Genomic DNA, 14,397 nt, shown 5'->3' with positions numbered 1-14,397 from the left:
TCACTGCACAGAGCAGCTGCAGGGCCTGCCTCCGCAGTGCGCATAGCCATCTTGTGGTGGTCATCTTGTGATGGCCTGCTTGTAACAACAACATTGCACGTGAGGGCCACCTAAGCTTTTATTAGTATATATTATATATCTCAAAACTTAAGTGACCATTATAATGAAATGACTGGAATGACCGGTTGCTATGGTGTGCACTGACCACCAAGAGACATACTATGCTCAATTAGGAGCTGCCCCCTGGTGGCCAGTGCACTCCCACAGTGGGAGCACTGCTCAGCCAGAAGCTGGGCTCATGGTTGGCGAGTGCAGTAGCAGTGGTAGTAGCCTCTCCCGCCTCTGCAGTAGTGCTAAGGAGCGAACTGAGATGTGGTTAGGAACAGTGAGTGGTTAGCAGCACAGATCGCTGATCACTGAGCCCGGCTTGGGATCCACCCAGCCACCTGCTGCTTCACACAGTGCTACATCCCCTGTGGGGTTCCGGATTATGAGAAGACAGAGTCCAGGCCAAGCAACCCCAACGAATTTAATGCACTGGGCCTCTAGTAATTATAGAAATATGTGAGAATGACAGATACAAATTTCAAGGTGATGGTTATTTTTGTGTAGAGAAACAAAGCCTCTTCAATCAGCTAATGGTGTGATCTGTGGCTATGCATCAAAGCATGGATAGATCCCACTTAGAAATCAAATCCAATGTGTGGTGTGTACACTGAGTGGCCAGATTATGACCACCCATCAGTATTTCGTTGGGCCACCTTTTGCCTCCAATACTGCAGTGATTCTTCTTGGCATTGACTCCATGAGATGTTGAAAGGCGATACGAGGAATTTGACACCATGCCTGATAAATAGCACTGTCCAGTTCTGTGAGATTTGATGGTTGTGGAACCAGCTGCCTGATGGCTTTTAACTTTGTCCCACAAATGCTCAATTGAATTGAGATCTGGTGATTGTGGGGGGTCACCTAAGCAAGGTAAAGTCTCCCTCATGTTCTTGAAACCACTCCTGCACAAGATGAGCACCATGGCATGGCACATAGTCTTATTGGAAGGAGCCATCTTCATTGGAATATGACATCAACATGATAGGATGAAATGGATCAGCAACAATACTTAGGTATGTTGTGCTATTCAGACATTGTTCCACAGGAACTATAGGGCCTAATTCATGCCAGAAAAACATGCCCCAAACCATAACACTGCCCCCACCAGCATGAAGGGTTGTACTCATGCATGTAGGGTGCATGCTTTCATGCTGTTTCTGCCAAATTCTAACTTTGCTATCTGCAGGATGGAACTGGAAACGTGATTCATTGGACCACATAACTTTTATCCAATGCTTGACTGTCCAATCCTTGTGTTCCTGTGTGAATTGGAGACATTTTATCTTGGTAAGTGCAGACAGCAAAGATGTTTGAACAGGCCTTCAGCTTCCTTATCCCATACGAAGCAGTGTGCAGATAATTTGCCTACAAATGTCAGGTGGTCATAATAATCTGGCCACTCAGTATATATTAACTGAGAGCTGTTCACTAACAGACTTGCTAACCAACTAGAGTTTATAAGAAGTACAATAAAATAGTATATTTCACTGAAATATATATAGTTTAAAAGTTTATGATAAAATTCATAAATGAGGATAATATTACTGTCTAAAGACAAAATGAGACAAACAGACATTTTAAATTACAAGAGAATATAGAGATTACAATTTTATTATAAGTAGACTAATTATATAAAAAGTGTAGATGCTGTTCAGATTTCTTAATTTTCTGGGACCGAGATTTCATTGCTTGAAATGTGAATAAAGTAGCATTCCTTTAACAAAAATTAATGGTGCCTAGTTCACAAAGAATTGTTTTACAGAACAACAAATGTTTTGAAATTGGGTGATATTCAACAAGAGTAAATTTATAAATAGCCTCCCCAAACCCCATGTCCAGAGTTCTGCACTTTCTTTATACATATTTGAAAGCTTACACATCCCGTATATGGCATTTAAGAGTTGTAAAATAAAGAGGCTCTATTCTGATAGCACCTTTTTCTGAAATGCTTTCTATCAGCCAGACCTGTGGCTAATTTCTTGTCCATCCTCAGGCTTGCTTTTCAAGGATATCTACTCAGATTATCTTACTGTAGTTTAAATTACAGCTCTTTCCTGCTACACTTTGCTCTCTATTATTCTGCTCTTTTATTTCCCATAGCACTTTGCATTTTTAAATATATGTAATTTGCTTAATTTGTTTACTGTCTTTCATATTCCACCAGTAAGTAAACCCTAAGATGACAGCTTTTGGCTGTTGTATTCACTGGTATGTGTATCTAGTGGTTAACCAATAAATAATTTTTAATGATAAACTGTACTGCTAATGTTAGAATAAATTAAATATAAAGTTGGATATTTTTTAAGTAATATCACCTTTCATCACTTCTTAATTCTCCATAAGAAAAATAATTTAATAAGGAGTAATATCTGCTTAGTGCAGTCTTATGTAGAAAGATCACCCATTTAATTTGCCAGACTTTTATTAGAATATCACTAGGAGAGAGATGTCCCACAGTCTCTTCTAAAGGATCACTAGAATGAACAGTTCAGTTTTGTAGAAATAGGGTCTGAAAACAGTCATTGGACTGGAGAAAGGAATTACAAGGTATTTTGTGTTAATTAAAATCTTACCACTCAACACTACTTGGTCTCCTGAAAAGTGTTAAAGATATCTGCCTACATGCTCACTGGGAGCAGAGTTGAAGAGTAGGAACCTCTCAATTGGGTTCAGTATATTAGGAACTCTCTGATGGATGGGTGAATGAGAATGAAGTCCTAGGGCCTGGAAATGGCAGTTTATCTTGGATATAACTGGAGTAAAGCTGGGACTAACTTTAAGTTCAAGTAGTTGTGTGTGAGTATGATTAGTGGATGACAGCTAGTAGAGTAGGGTTGAGTCTGGTACTGCTTGTCACTAAAGAGAACACTGAGTGATATTTCCATTTGAAAGTAAACTAAAGACTTATTGACTTTTGGGACTAGTCAGATAGCCACTGTTTGTTGAATGCAAGACAGGAAGTCTACAACCTGCACAGAGACTTGGACTAACTCAGTAGAGGCAAAGTATCTTCCATAGCAAAACTTGCATGAGTGAATAATAGCCAAACATGTTTAATTCTCTAGTTCTCTCTTTACCATGAATTTAGGAAGAGGATTAGTCTCTGGATATTTATAAGAACAAAAATGAGGTGGGGACTTCCAAGCCAAAAAAACGAATATCCTATTAATGTGAGCAATGAATTTAGTGTAAATATTAAAAAGAGAAGTGATTTAATTATTCTCAAGGCTAGTGAGTTGAACCTACCAGTTATAGTAAAATTGTCTACATTTGTGTATCTACTTCCTTTTTCTTAAAAGTCATGAGACTAAGTAATTATTAAATTTCTCAAAAAAAGTGGATAAAATTGAGCTTACGAGATTTGTTTGTATAGCAAATTAGCAGGCTGCTTGGAAATATACAGGGGTAGGCAAAAGTAGGTTTAGAGCTGTTCATGTGAAAAGACAAATAATACAAATAAATAACATAATAATTCATCAATAAGTAATACAGTAATAAAGTATGTGTACAATTGTTATTCTTGTATTATTATTTCATTATTAATTATTATATTATTTTTTGTCCTTCTCTCTGAGCTTTATTTCCACTCTGAAACTGCTATAAGATTGTTTAACATCACATTTACAAAACTGTTCCAAACAAAACTGTTTCATTTAGAATTATTATAAGGAAAGGGTATCCTATCTAATAAAAGAATAATATGCAAATTAACAATCACTCCGCTACACTAAAAGGCCATTCCCACTGCCAATCAGGAGCAAGTATGCAAATTAACCAACCAAGATGGCTGCAGCCATGGAATGAGAAGAAGGCTAGAGTTTCCCCAGCAATAGAGGAAGCCAAGCTTTCCACACACCCTGGCAGGCCCAGGCCTCCACTTAAAGCTACAATTTTTCAATTATAGAAGATAAATAAATCCCAGATACCAGGGCCTCCACTTGCGTCACCAAGGGGAACGGCCAGCCTGCAAACCACCACAGGACCCTTGCCTAGGCTGCCCTATGCCCCAAGGGAACCCCCACCCTGATTCTGGACACCCTTCAGAACAAACCAGCTGGCTCCCACTCATGTATCAGGCCTCTATTCTATTTAATAAAATAATAATATGCAAATTGACCATCACTCCAACACACAAGATGGCTGCCCCCATGTGGTCAAAGATGGCTGCCACCATGTGGACACAAGATGGTCGCCAGAAGATGGCCAGTAGGGGAGGGCATTTGGGAGGGACCAGGCCTGCAAGGGAGGGCAGTGATGGGAGATCAGGCCTGCAGGGGAGGGCAGTAAGGGGCAACTGGGCCTGCTGGGAAGGGAAGTTATAGGCAAACAGGCTGGCAGGGGAGCAGTGAGGCATCAATCAGGCTGTCAGGGGAGTGGTTAGGAGGTGATCAGGCTGGCAGGCAGAAGAAGTTAGAGGCAATCAGGAAGGCAGGCAGGCAAGCAGTAGGGAGCCAGAGTCCTGGATTATGAGAGGGATGTCCAACTGCTGTTTAGGACTGATCCTATTGGGAAGTTGGATATCCCTTGAGGGGTCCCAGATTGGAAAGGGTGCAGGCTGGGCTGAGGTACACACCCTCCCATGCATGAATTTCATGCACTGGGCCTCCAGTTTTCTATAATTCACTATCTAATAAAGCTGATATCTAATGGATTTAAATGAGAACAGGAAGGTTTAAAAATAAAATATTTCTTTGTCATGTGAAGTTATTACAGTGTTATTGTTCATCTATATTTTACTTGAATGATAATCTCATACATGGAGGGGCAGAGGGAAGTGGAAGGTATCATTCATAATATTGATAGTTTGTGTCATCTTTTCTAAACTCATGTTTTCTTCAGTATTTTTATTCACTTCATTTTCTTTTTGTCTACTATTGTCAGAATTTTCTAATAAAACTATAAAGGAAAAATACCAAATGGAAACTCTAAGGGAAAAAAAGAAGTTAGGTACATGTTCAACCAGTTATCCACCCACCTCATATTGCTAACAGTGTAGAACACTCAATTTTACATGTAACTCTCCAATACCACAGCACAGTAAATGAGACTATATATATCATTACAATCCCCAGTAGAGATAATGAGAGCATATGCACAGCCACAACTATCCATTGAGATAATGAGATTATAAATACTATACTCCTACGGCTTCCAGGTATAATGAGAAGCCATTATTTTGTGGTCATATTTCTGCAATCATCCTTGAGACCAGGAGACAGTGAATTTTGAGATAACCTAAAGAGGAAGAGAAACAGAAAACCATTTATCATAGACTTTCCAAAATTAGCCCATGAAGAAAGGCACAAAAGGCAACCAAGTTACTGAATATAATCATTTGTTAACTAATATCCTCTATTCTTAGAGAACCATGAATAATGAGGGCATTATTAAGGACAGCATGGCCTAAAATACTCCATTACAGTGTTCAAGGACATACCCATAGCTCTCATAAAGATAGGGTAAAATTAAGAGCCATTGAAAAATAATAATTTTAAGTATTCTTCTTGTCTTTTAAATTAAAGAAAAGCTAGCTTTAAACACATTATAAACAAATCGTATTTTTGGCAATAGTGTTTATTTTCTGCAGCCAGAGGATACTTATATGTCCACATTCCTGGTGGAATCTAAACAAAATAAACTGATGAACAAAATAGATCCAGGGACTGGAAACATGGAACAGACTGATAAATCTAAGAAGAAGGTGGGGGTAGAGCAGGGATGGAGAGAAAAGAAGGGGAAGAGACTGAACAAAGACGTATATGTATACTAATGGCCCAGCACATGAAATTCGTGCACGGAGGGGAGTGGTTTGTCCCTCAGCCAGGCCTGCATCCTTCCCATCTGGGACCCTGTGGGATTAGGCCTAAACCAGCATTCGGACAACCCCCTGGCAATTCGAGACTGCTGGCACCTAACCGCTCACCTGCCTGCCTGCCTGATCACCTCTAACCACTCTGTCTCCTGGCCTGCTTGCCACCAACTGCACCCCTGCTGGCCTGCTCACCCCCCACTGCCCTCCCCTCCTGGCCTGATTACCCCTAGACACCTCTGCCTCGGCCCCACCACTATGGCTTTGTCCGGAAGGACATCTGCAAGGTCTCATGTTCTAATTAACATATTACCCTCTTATTAATATAGATAGGATATGACATACTGCCATAACTATAACATATCTACCAACATTACTCTATGAGAATACATACTTCATGCGCTAGGAAGTCATCTAATACATTACATTGTATATGCTATAAGTAGTAGGAAATACTGTATTTGTAGCAATGATATACACCCTTCCTGATTAGAAGGGAAGTTCTTTGAATGTTTCCTGGCCCCTAATGTATTTTTTTTTTTTTTTTTGGTCATTCAACATAACTTTATTTACTGTTTATTGCACAGATTTGAAGTATTTAATTTCTAAGCACCAAATATTCAAAGAACTATTTTTTCCATGAAGCTTAACATTAACCTTAGTGAATTCATGAATTCATGTGATTTTATTATAAACACTAGAGGCCCAATGCATGAAATTCATGCATGAGGTGTGTGTCCCTCAGCCCAGCCTGCACCCTCTCTAATCTGGAACTCCTCGAGGGATGTCTGACTGCCTGTTTAGGCCCGATCCCATCGGGCAGTCGGACATCCCTCTCACAATCCAGAACTGCTGGCTCCCAACTGCTTGCCTGCCTGCCTTCCTGATTGCCCCTGCTTCTGTCTGCCAGCCTGATCACCCCTTAACCACTCCCCTTCCAGTCTGATTGATGCCTCACTGCTCCCCTGCCAGTCTATTTGCCCCCAACTGCCTTTCCCTGCAGGCCTGATTGCCCCCAACTCCCCCCACCCCCACCTTTGCTGGCCTGATCACCCAAAACTGCCCTCCCTTTAAGGCCTAGTCCCTCCCAACTGCCCTTCCCTGCTAGCCATTTTGTGCTGGCCATCTTATGTCCACATGGGGCAGGATCTTTGACCACATGGGGACAGACATCTTGTGTGTTGGAGTGATGGTCAATCTGCATATTTCTCTTTTATTAGATAGGATAGAGGCCTGGTGCATGGGTGGGGCCAGCTGGTTTGCCCTGAAGGGTGTCCTGGATCAGGGTGGGGGTTCCCTTGGGGGATGGGGCAGCCTGGGCAAGAGACCTGTTGTGGTTTTCAGGCCAGCCATGCCCCCCAGTGACCCAAGAGGAGGCCCTGGTATCTGGGGTTTATTTTTTACAATTGAAACTTTGTAGCCTGGAGTGCAGCTAAGCCTTCTGCTCACTCAGGGGCAGCAGCTATTTCTGTTGAGATTTATTTACCTTCTATAATTGAAACTTTGTAGCCTTAAGTGGAGGCCTGGGTGGGCAAGGGCAGACGGGAAGCTTGACTTCCTCTATCACTGGGGAAGCCCAAGCCTCCCTCCTGCTCTCCATGGCCTCAACCATCTTGGTTGGGTTTATTTGCATATTTGCTCCTGATTTGGTATTGGGCATGGCTTGTGGATGTAGCAGAGTGATGGTTAATTTGCATATTATTCTTTCATTAGATAGGCTATGCAACTACTCTGCATAAGGAGAAAAGTTATAGCATAACATTTAATGTCCAACCTGAGTTACCTCAGAATGTTATATATATTGACTTCTTAATTCAGATAGTACTGGGAACTCAACTGTTTGGTTGGTGATGGGGTTGACTTGGTTTAGGGAGGATTATTCCTAAAATAATTAAGGAAAGGGGGCCTCAATCTTTCTTCTTGATTGTTTGTTCCTCCCCAGCACCTTAATCTTTCTCCTTTTCCTCAGCTTCTTGAGCATTATCTCCTTCACCTTCTCCTTCTTCCTCCTTTTGCATCCTCACATTCTTCCTTGGCACCTTCTTCCTCTTCCTCAGCCTCTTCTTTCTCCTTCTCCTCCTTTCCAGCTTCTCCTTCAGAGGGGGGGGTTTGTCCTTATCTTCCTCACCTTTTGAAGCCTCAATGGTCTCCTCCACCTCTATATGCTCCTCCTGGACATGGCCGGTGTATTAAGAAGGGAAGGAGCAAGGGGACATTAAGTAGGAGCTTGTCTGTAAGCCACCATAGGCAGATTGACCAAAGACCTGGGAAGTCTGGGAGTAGCCGCTGGCTATGCTTACGATGCTGGTGAAACTGAGCTGGGTCTCCTCACCTTCTAAGAGTTTCCTGTAAGCTGCAATGTCCAAAGCCATCTTCACATTGAGGGGGTCCTGGTATTCTTTTAAATATCATGCCATTTCACTCTTTGTAGTTCTGAACTCATTCTCTAATGTGGTGATTGCGTCCTGCATACCACTAACATCAGCGTTCCGCTTATTCTTCAGCTCCTGCAGCTGCTTTATTCATGCCCCGGCTTGCTTCAATCTCTAGGGTTTTGGCCTTGAGCAGGTGGCGGCTCTCAGGCCCCTCATCCTTGGCGGCGTGCACCGAGTAGGTGTTCTTGGCAGCTCTCTAGGTTAGCATGGTGAAGCCCTCTTGTATCATTCTTCAGCATTCTGAATGTTCTTGGCAACCAGCTTTTCATACTGGGTGTGGATGTCCTTGAGTGTGGTGGAGAGGTCGAACTTGTAGAACATGTCCATCTCCACGGAGATCTGAGTGTACTGGATCTGTGCCTGCAGTTCAGCGATCTCCTCTTCATGCTCTTTCTTCAGAAAGGCGATTTTGTCCGTCAGGCTGTCAGTGCACTTTTAGAGCTCAGCCCAGCAAGAGCCGCCGCATCTGCACCTTTGCGCACCTCCATCAGCCAGCCCTCGGCGTCCTCTTGGTTCAGCACCTCTTCCTGGTAGCTTGACTGCAGGTTGCTCCCAGTTCCTTCCGAGCCCCAGTGCCCCCTAACTGCCCACTTCCCTCTCCTCGCCAGGGACAGGGCTCAGTGGGGCAGGGCACAGGAATCTCATCTTCATTAAATGTTCGCAGGCTGCCCAGAGGCAGACAGTGATCCTGGAGACCCTGGCAAACCCGGCCTACCCAGTTCCCCGATTGCTGGCCGGACCCTGAGGGCAGTGTCAGGTGTTGCCTGCCCTGCCTGTATATGCAAATTTACCCGCCATATTTGTTGGGTTAGTTTGCATATACCTACCAATTGGCTGTGGGCATAGCAGAGGTTCGGTCAATTAACATAATTCTCTTTTATTAGTGTAGATATGTATAACCCATGGACATAGACAATAGTGTAATGAAGGCCTAGGGTGGGCTAGAAGGTGTCAATGGAAAAATGGTACATCTGTATAATTTTCAACAATAAAGATAACTTTTTTAAAAAGCATGAGGGTAGAATAAAGATATTTTCAAAAAAAACAAAAGTTTATAGGGACAGGAAGAGCTCCCAGGCTCAGTTTGGGCATGGGGATGGAAACTAATTCCTATGTAATCCAAATTAGAAAAAAAAAAAATTATATACTTCTGCTCAGTTTTGATATTTGAAATTTAATTCCCCAAAGTAAAATATCCCTGCATGTGATAAAAGGTGATATTCCTACTTTTAGGAATATAGAAGTAAAATTTTCACCCTCTACTTCTTGTGCTAAGTTGAAAACTTTTAATCTTTGATTATTTTGAATTTTGGCTAGAGTTTTGAAGGAAAGTCCAAATCTGAATGTTCACAGAATTATTTCTACCTCTCTCTAAATTTCATAATCCGCCCCCTCCACCCCCCTTTAAGATCAAGGCTCAGTGGTTCCTTTACTATTTGTATAATATGCCAAAATCTCTTCTAGGTCTTTGTTCACAAAGGGCTTAAATGCACTTGAGCAGCTAGAAAAAATTTACTGACTATCCTCCTTTAGGATATACGAGCAAAAGAGGTTTGTCATTCCTCATAATCCTACTTATGAGACCACCCTTTCTCCCTATCAACTCAATCAAATTACTGTCTTCTGACAAATTTCCATTTTTCTCACTAATTATCACAATCTGAAGATATATTTTATTTCTATTATTTAATATCTGTTTTCTCACATGGAAATAAGAAGCAGGAGGAAAGAAAGCTCTTCTGTATTGTGTATGGCTATAGAACAGGAATATAACACATGCCTGGGACTTTATAGATATTGGTGATAGATAGATAGATAGATAGATAGATAGATAGATAGATAGATAGATGATAGATATAGATAGATAGATGATAGGTAGGTAGGTAGGTAGGTAGGTAGGTAGATAGATAGAATCACTAAGTGTAGGTTACCATGAAGACTTTAAAACAAAAAGAATCAAGGCTGTGCTTGCCTTATATTGGAAATGCATTTCTAGTTTCCTAAATGTTTATGTATGTCAGCATTAGAAACTTTCAAATCTGTAAAATTTATTTGAGCCAAAGTAAAGTAAAGCCAATTGCCAGGAAGCAAAACCTCAACAGATTGAAAAAATGCTCTAAAAATATGGCAGTTTTGCACCTTATTTTATACATTACAATCAAAAGAGGAAACATAAGTTGGTTACATGAAATCCATTGATGATAGATTAGGGAGATGCCAGAAAGCAAAGCAGTGCATGGGGGAAAACCTTTGGGATTGGTTAAAAAGTAAAGTGATAGTCAGATACTTCTCTCACATAGGTGGGTACAGAATAGTTAACCGTCAACAATTAAGGTGATAACAGTGCAATGAGGGGATCTGTAGTCTCCCTTCTGGTGAGGTGGTTATGTTTTGAGGGGTCCAGAAAAGAAAATTACTTTATTATCGCAAAGGCATGTTTATCAGACAGGCTTAGTTAAAATAAAGTTTGGTCCTTGTTAGAGAAAAATTCTATTCTGTCTTAGGACATGACTGTCCACCATGAACAGCTTTTAGCTAAAAAGTTTTATTTCAGACCATCATCCTAAGTGCTTATTTCAGGTCTCTGAGTTTTTAAGGTCACCATACAAGTCTCCCCTGAGCTTGTCATTTTTAATATGTGGCCCCTTTTAAACTACATGAATATGTAGTTATATATAATTTATATATATATAATATCTGTTTTCTCACATGGAAATAAGAGGCAGGAGGAAAGAAAGCTCTTCTGTATTGTGTATGGCTATAGAACAGGAATATAACACATGCCTGGGATATATATATATATACACACACACATAATTTGGGCACTTACTGTGCTACTGCTACCAGGGTATCTTTGTCTCTAGCCTTTTTTTTTTTTCTTTTCTCAGAGAGAACTATGGAGCTAAAAAATATATGTATATACTAAAAGCCCGATGAATAAAGATTCGTGCTGGAATAGGCTTTTATTTCCCCTGGCTGCGGGCACTGCCTTTCTACTCTGGCCCAGCCCCTTTCCAATCAGGCTCCGGAGCTGCCTCTCTCCACTCTGGCCCCACCTTTCCGTGCTGCCCAGAGGCCCTGAGAGGACAGGGATGGGGCAGAACGCCTGTGTCATTTCCATAGCAATGATGCAAGCATCCTGCCCCATCACTGGGCTCCTGTGTATGCAAATTAGCAGCTATCTTTGTTGGGTTAATTTGCAAATCACTCCTGATTAGTTGGTGGCATAGCAGAGGTATGGGCAACTAACACATTTGTCTATTATTAGGTAAGATTTTAATTCATGAACACATAAACAGGTATAATTATTTTAATTCCACTGGGTACATCTTAGACTTCCACCCATCCTTATATGTAACCCGTTTCTCTGGCAGTGAGAAACTTGGCTTTTTTTCTTCTGGCATATATTTACTTATTTGGTTAAACCTAAAATATACCTAAAGTAGCGTCAGGAGTACTTGAAAATGCAGTAGCCTTAAATAGAGAAATATTCATAATTCTAAAACAAAGCTAGTTACAATCTATAATCTATACTAATAAAATATGCTAAATAGACCATATGTCCTTCTGGATGACCTTCCGGATGAAGCCAGGGATGAAAGGGAAGCCTGGGTCCCAGATGCCTGCAGACAGCCAGAGAAAAGCCCAGGTCCCAGGTGCCAGAGGAAAGCTGGTGCTGGCAGTTGGAGGAAGGAAGGCCTACTCTTGTACAAATTTTGTGCATGGGGCCTCTAGTGTTATTATAATTAGACTAGAGGCTCCGTGCACAAAATTCATGCACTAGGAGGGGTGTCCCTCAGCCCATCTTGCACCTTCTCCAATCTGGGACCCCTCGGGAGATGTTCGACTACCAATAGTCAGACATCCCTCTCATAATCCGGGACCACTGGCTCCTAACTGCTCACCTGTCTTACTTGCCTGATCACCCCCAACTGCCCTCTCCTGCCAGCCTGACTGCCCCCAATTGCTTACTCTCCCACAATGGCCAGATCTTGCCCCTAACTGCTTGCTCCTTTGCTGGCCTGATGGCCCTAACCACCTCTGCCTTAGCTGTCCCTCCCCTATCATTGCTTTGCCCAGAAGGTATTTGGATGTCTGGAAGATGTCCCATCGATCTGGTCTAATTAGCATATTACCCTTTTATTACAATAGTATAGACTAGAGGCCCGATGCATGAAATTTGTGTATGGCGGGGGGGGGGGTCCTCTCAGTCCAGGCTGCACCTTCTCCAGTCTCTGGGACCCCTCAGATATCCCTCTCACAATCTGGGATTGCTGACTACCAATTGCTCACCTGCCTGCTGGCCTGATCACCCCTTAACCACTCTCCAGCCAGCCTGATCTATGACTAACTGCACCCCTACTAGCCCAATTGCCCACAACTGCCCTCCCCAATAGCCTGGTCACCTCTAATGGCCCCCTGCTGGACTGGTAGCTCCCAATTGCCCCCCTGCAGGCCTGGTCACCCTACACAGCCTGCTGTTTTGGTCAGTTGGTCGCCCCTCACTAGCACCCTGCCAGCCTGGTCGCCCCATACAGCCTGCTGCTTGTTTGTTTGGTCGTCCCTCACTAACCCACTGCTGGCCTAGTCACCCCAAGCAGCCTGTTTGGTCATCCACTCCATTGCAATGGTCAGTTAGGTTTTTATATATTTTGATAACAATTAATATTAATAATAGGAAGAGAGCAAAGGGGAGGCTAGACATGATAAGCATGGGTGGCATGGTCATCTGGGCGGCTACGGTTTCATGCTTCCCAAGGAACCATCAGTTCTTTCCCTGCAGATGACTGGGGAATGAAATCAGAGAGAGAGATGGGCACATGTCCAGTGAGGTCAGGATGGCATAGGGAAGGTGTAGCCTGGGGAACAATGGATTGGTCAGAGGATAGGCCCCAAGCAAGCTGTGAAATCTTGGAAAGTTAAACCCCACCAAATAAAGAGTTCTTTCTCTCCTGCTTGTGTGTGGGGTTGTTCCCTTTTCTCTTGCTCCATGACCCACACATGCTCATGAGCTTATCTGTTATCTCTATGGTCATGTGGCCTTACCTAGCCATGTGGCACATGGCTGTGCAGACCTCAATTGCAGTGGACTGAAACTTGGAAAAGAAGCTAAAGTAGGCATATGCTGGCTTGTACTGTATTTTAATATGGAACAGAAATTCTCAGCAGTGGCCTTAATTCTAGTCCTGCTGAAGAAAAGATTGTACTTCTTCTGTGGTGAGATGGCAGAAATGGGACCGTGGAAAAGAACCCCCTTAGTTTTACATCATCAGTGAAGCTTCCTGGGAAACCTCATCCTTCCAAGGGGGTCTCAGAAAATTCCTTTCCTCCAGGCACTCCAAGAACTCAACTTTCACTGACAACAAAAAGAGGCTGAACTTTATTTGAATTGAGAAATTTGTTTTTAAAGGACTTGGAAGAAGCCCATTTTTTTTTACTAATGTGTTTTTCAACAAATCCCCATTTCTTGCTGCTAACTTCATCTTTAGCTTTCTTTCTTTTTTTTTTTTTTAATATATTTTATTGATTTTGTACAGAGAGGAAGGGAGAGAGATACAGAGTTAGAAACATCGATGAGAGAGAGTCATTGATCAGCTGCCTCTTGCACACCCCCTACTGGGGATATGCCCGCAACCAAGGTACATGCCCTTGACTGGAATTGAACCTGGGTCCCTTCAGTCCCCAAGCAGATGCTCTATCCATTGAGCCAAACCTGTTTCGGCCATCTTTAGCTTTCTTGATTCCTTTTTGATGAATATTTCCAAACTAAATCTTCACTTCATCTCTCTAGCTAGCTTTGTAGAATAACAACCTGTTTTTTGTAGTTGTATTTTACTTTGGCATTCTTATGGTACCCAATTTATTTTCTTTGGCATCTGGTTAAGTTTAGAGTAATTGCTAGTAAGACTAATCCCTGCTCCTTACGTACCATTTAAGAAATCAATCCCAAATTAAATGAAAGGGGTAAGGAAGCCTTCTTAATCCTTAACCCTTTTATCTCCTTACTTCCACTCTTCTTGGTCTCTTTCAAGACACTTACTCCTT

The 14,397-nt window shown here is 42.2% G+C and overlaps 1 pseudogene across 1 annotated transcript in view; it reads right to left on the bottom strand.

The window, feature by feature from the left end:
• Positions 1–14,078, bottom strand: part of LOC311620775 (neurofilament light polypeptide-like) — a 1,158,328-nt pseudogene extending 1,144,250 nt beyond the window's left edge. The window contains exons 1-2 of the transcript in view: positions 14,066–14,078; positions 7,957–8,968 (exon numbers count right to left, since the gene is read on the bottom strand). The product of the transcript in view is annotated as a neurofilament light polypeptide-like (transcript). The remainder of the gene's footprint in view (positions 1–7,956; positions 8,969–14,065) is intronic.
• Between the last annotated feature and the right edge of the window lie 319 nt (positions 14,079–14,397).

The sequence above is a fragment of the Pipistrellus hanaki genome, assembly GCF_964339955.1.
Source record: "Pipistrellus hanaki genome assembly, chromosome: 1".
Classification (NCBI taxonomy): Eukaryota; Metazoa; Chordata; class Mammalia; order Chiroptera; family Vespertilionidae; genus Pipistrellus; species Pipistrellus hanaki.
This window is presented reverse-complemented; position numbering and strand designations above follow the sequence as displayed.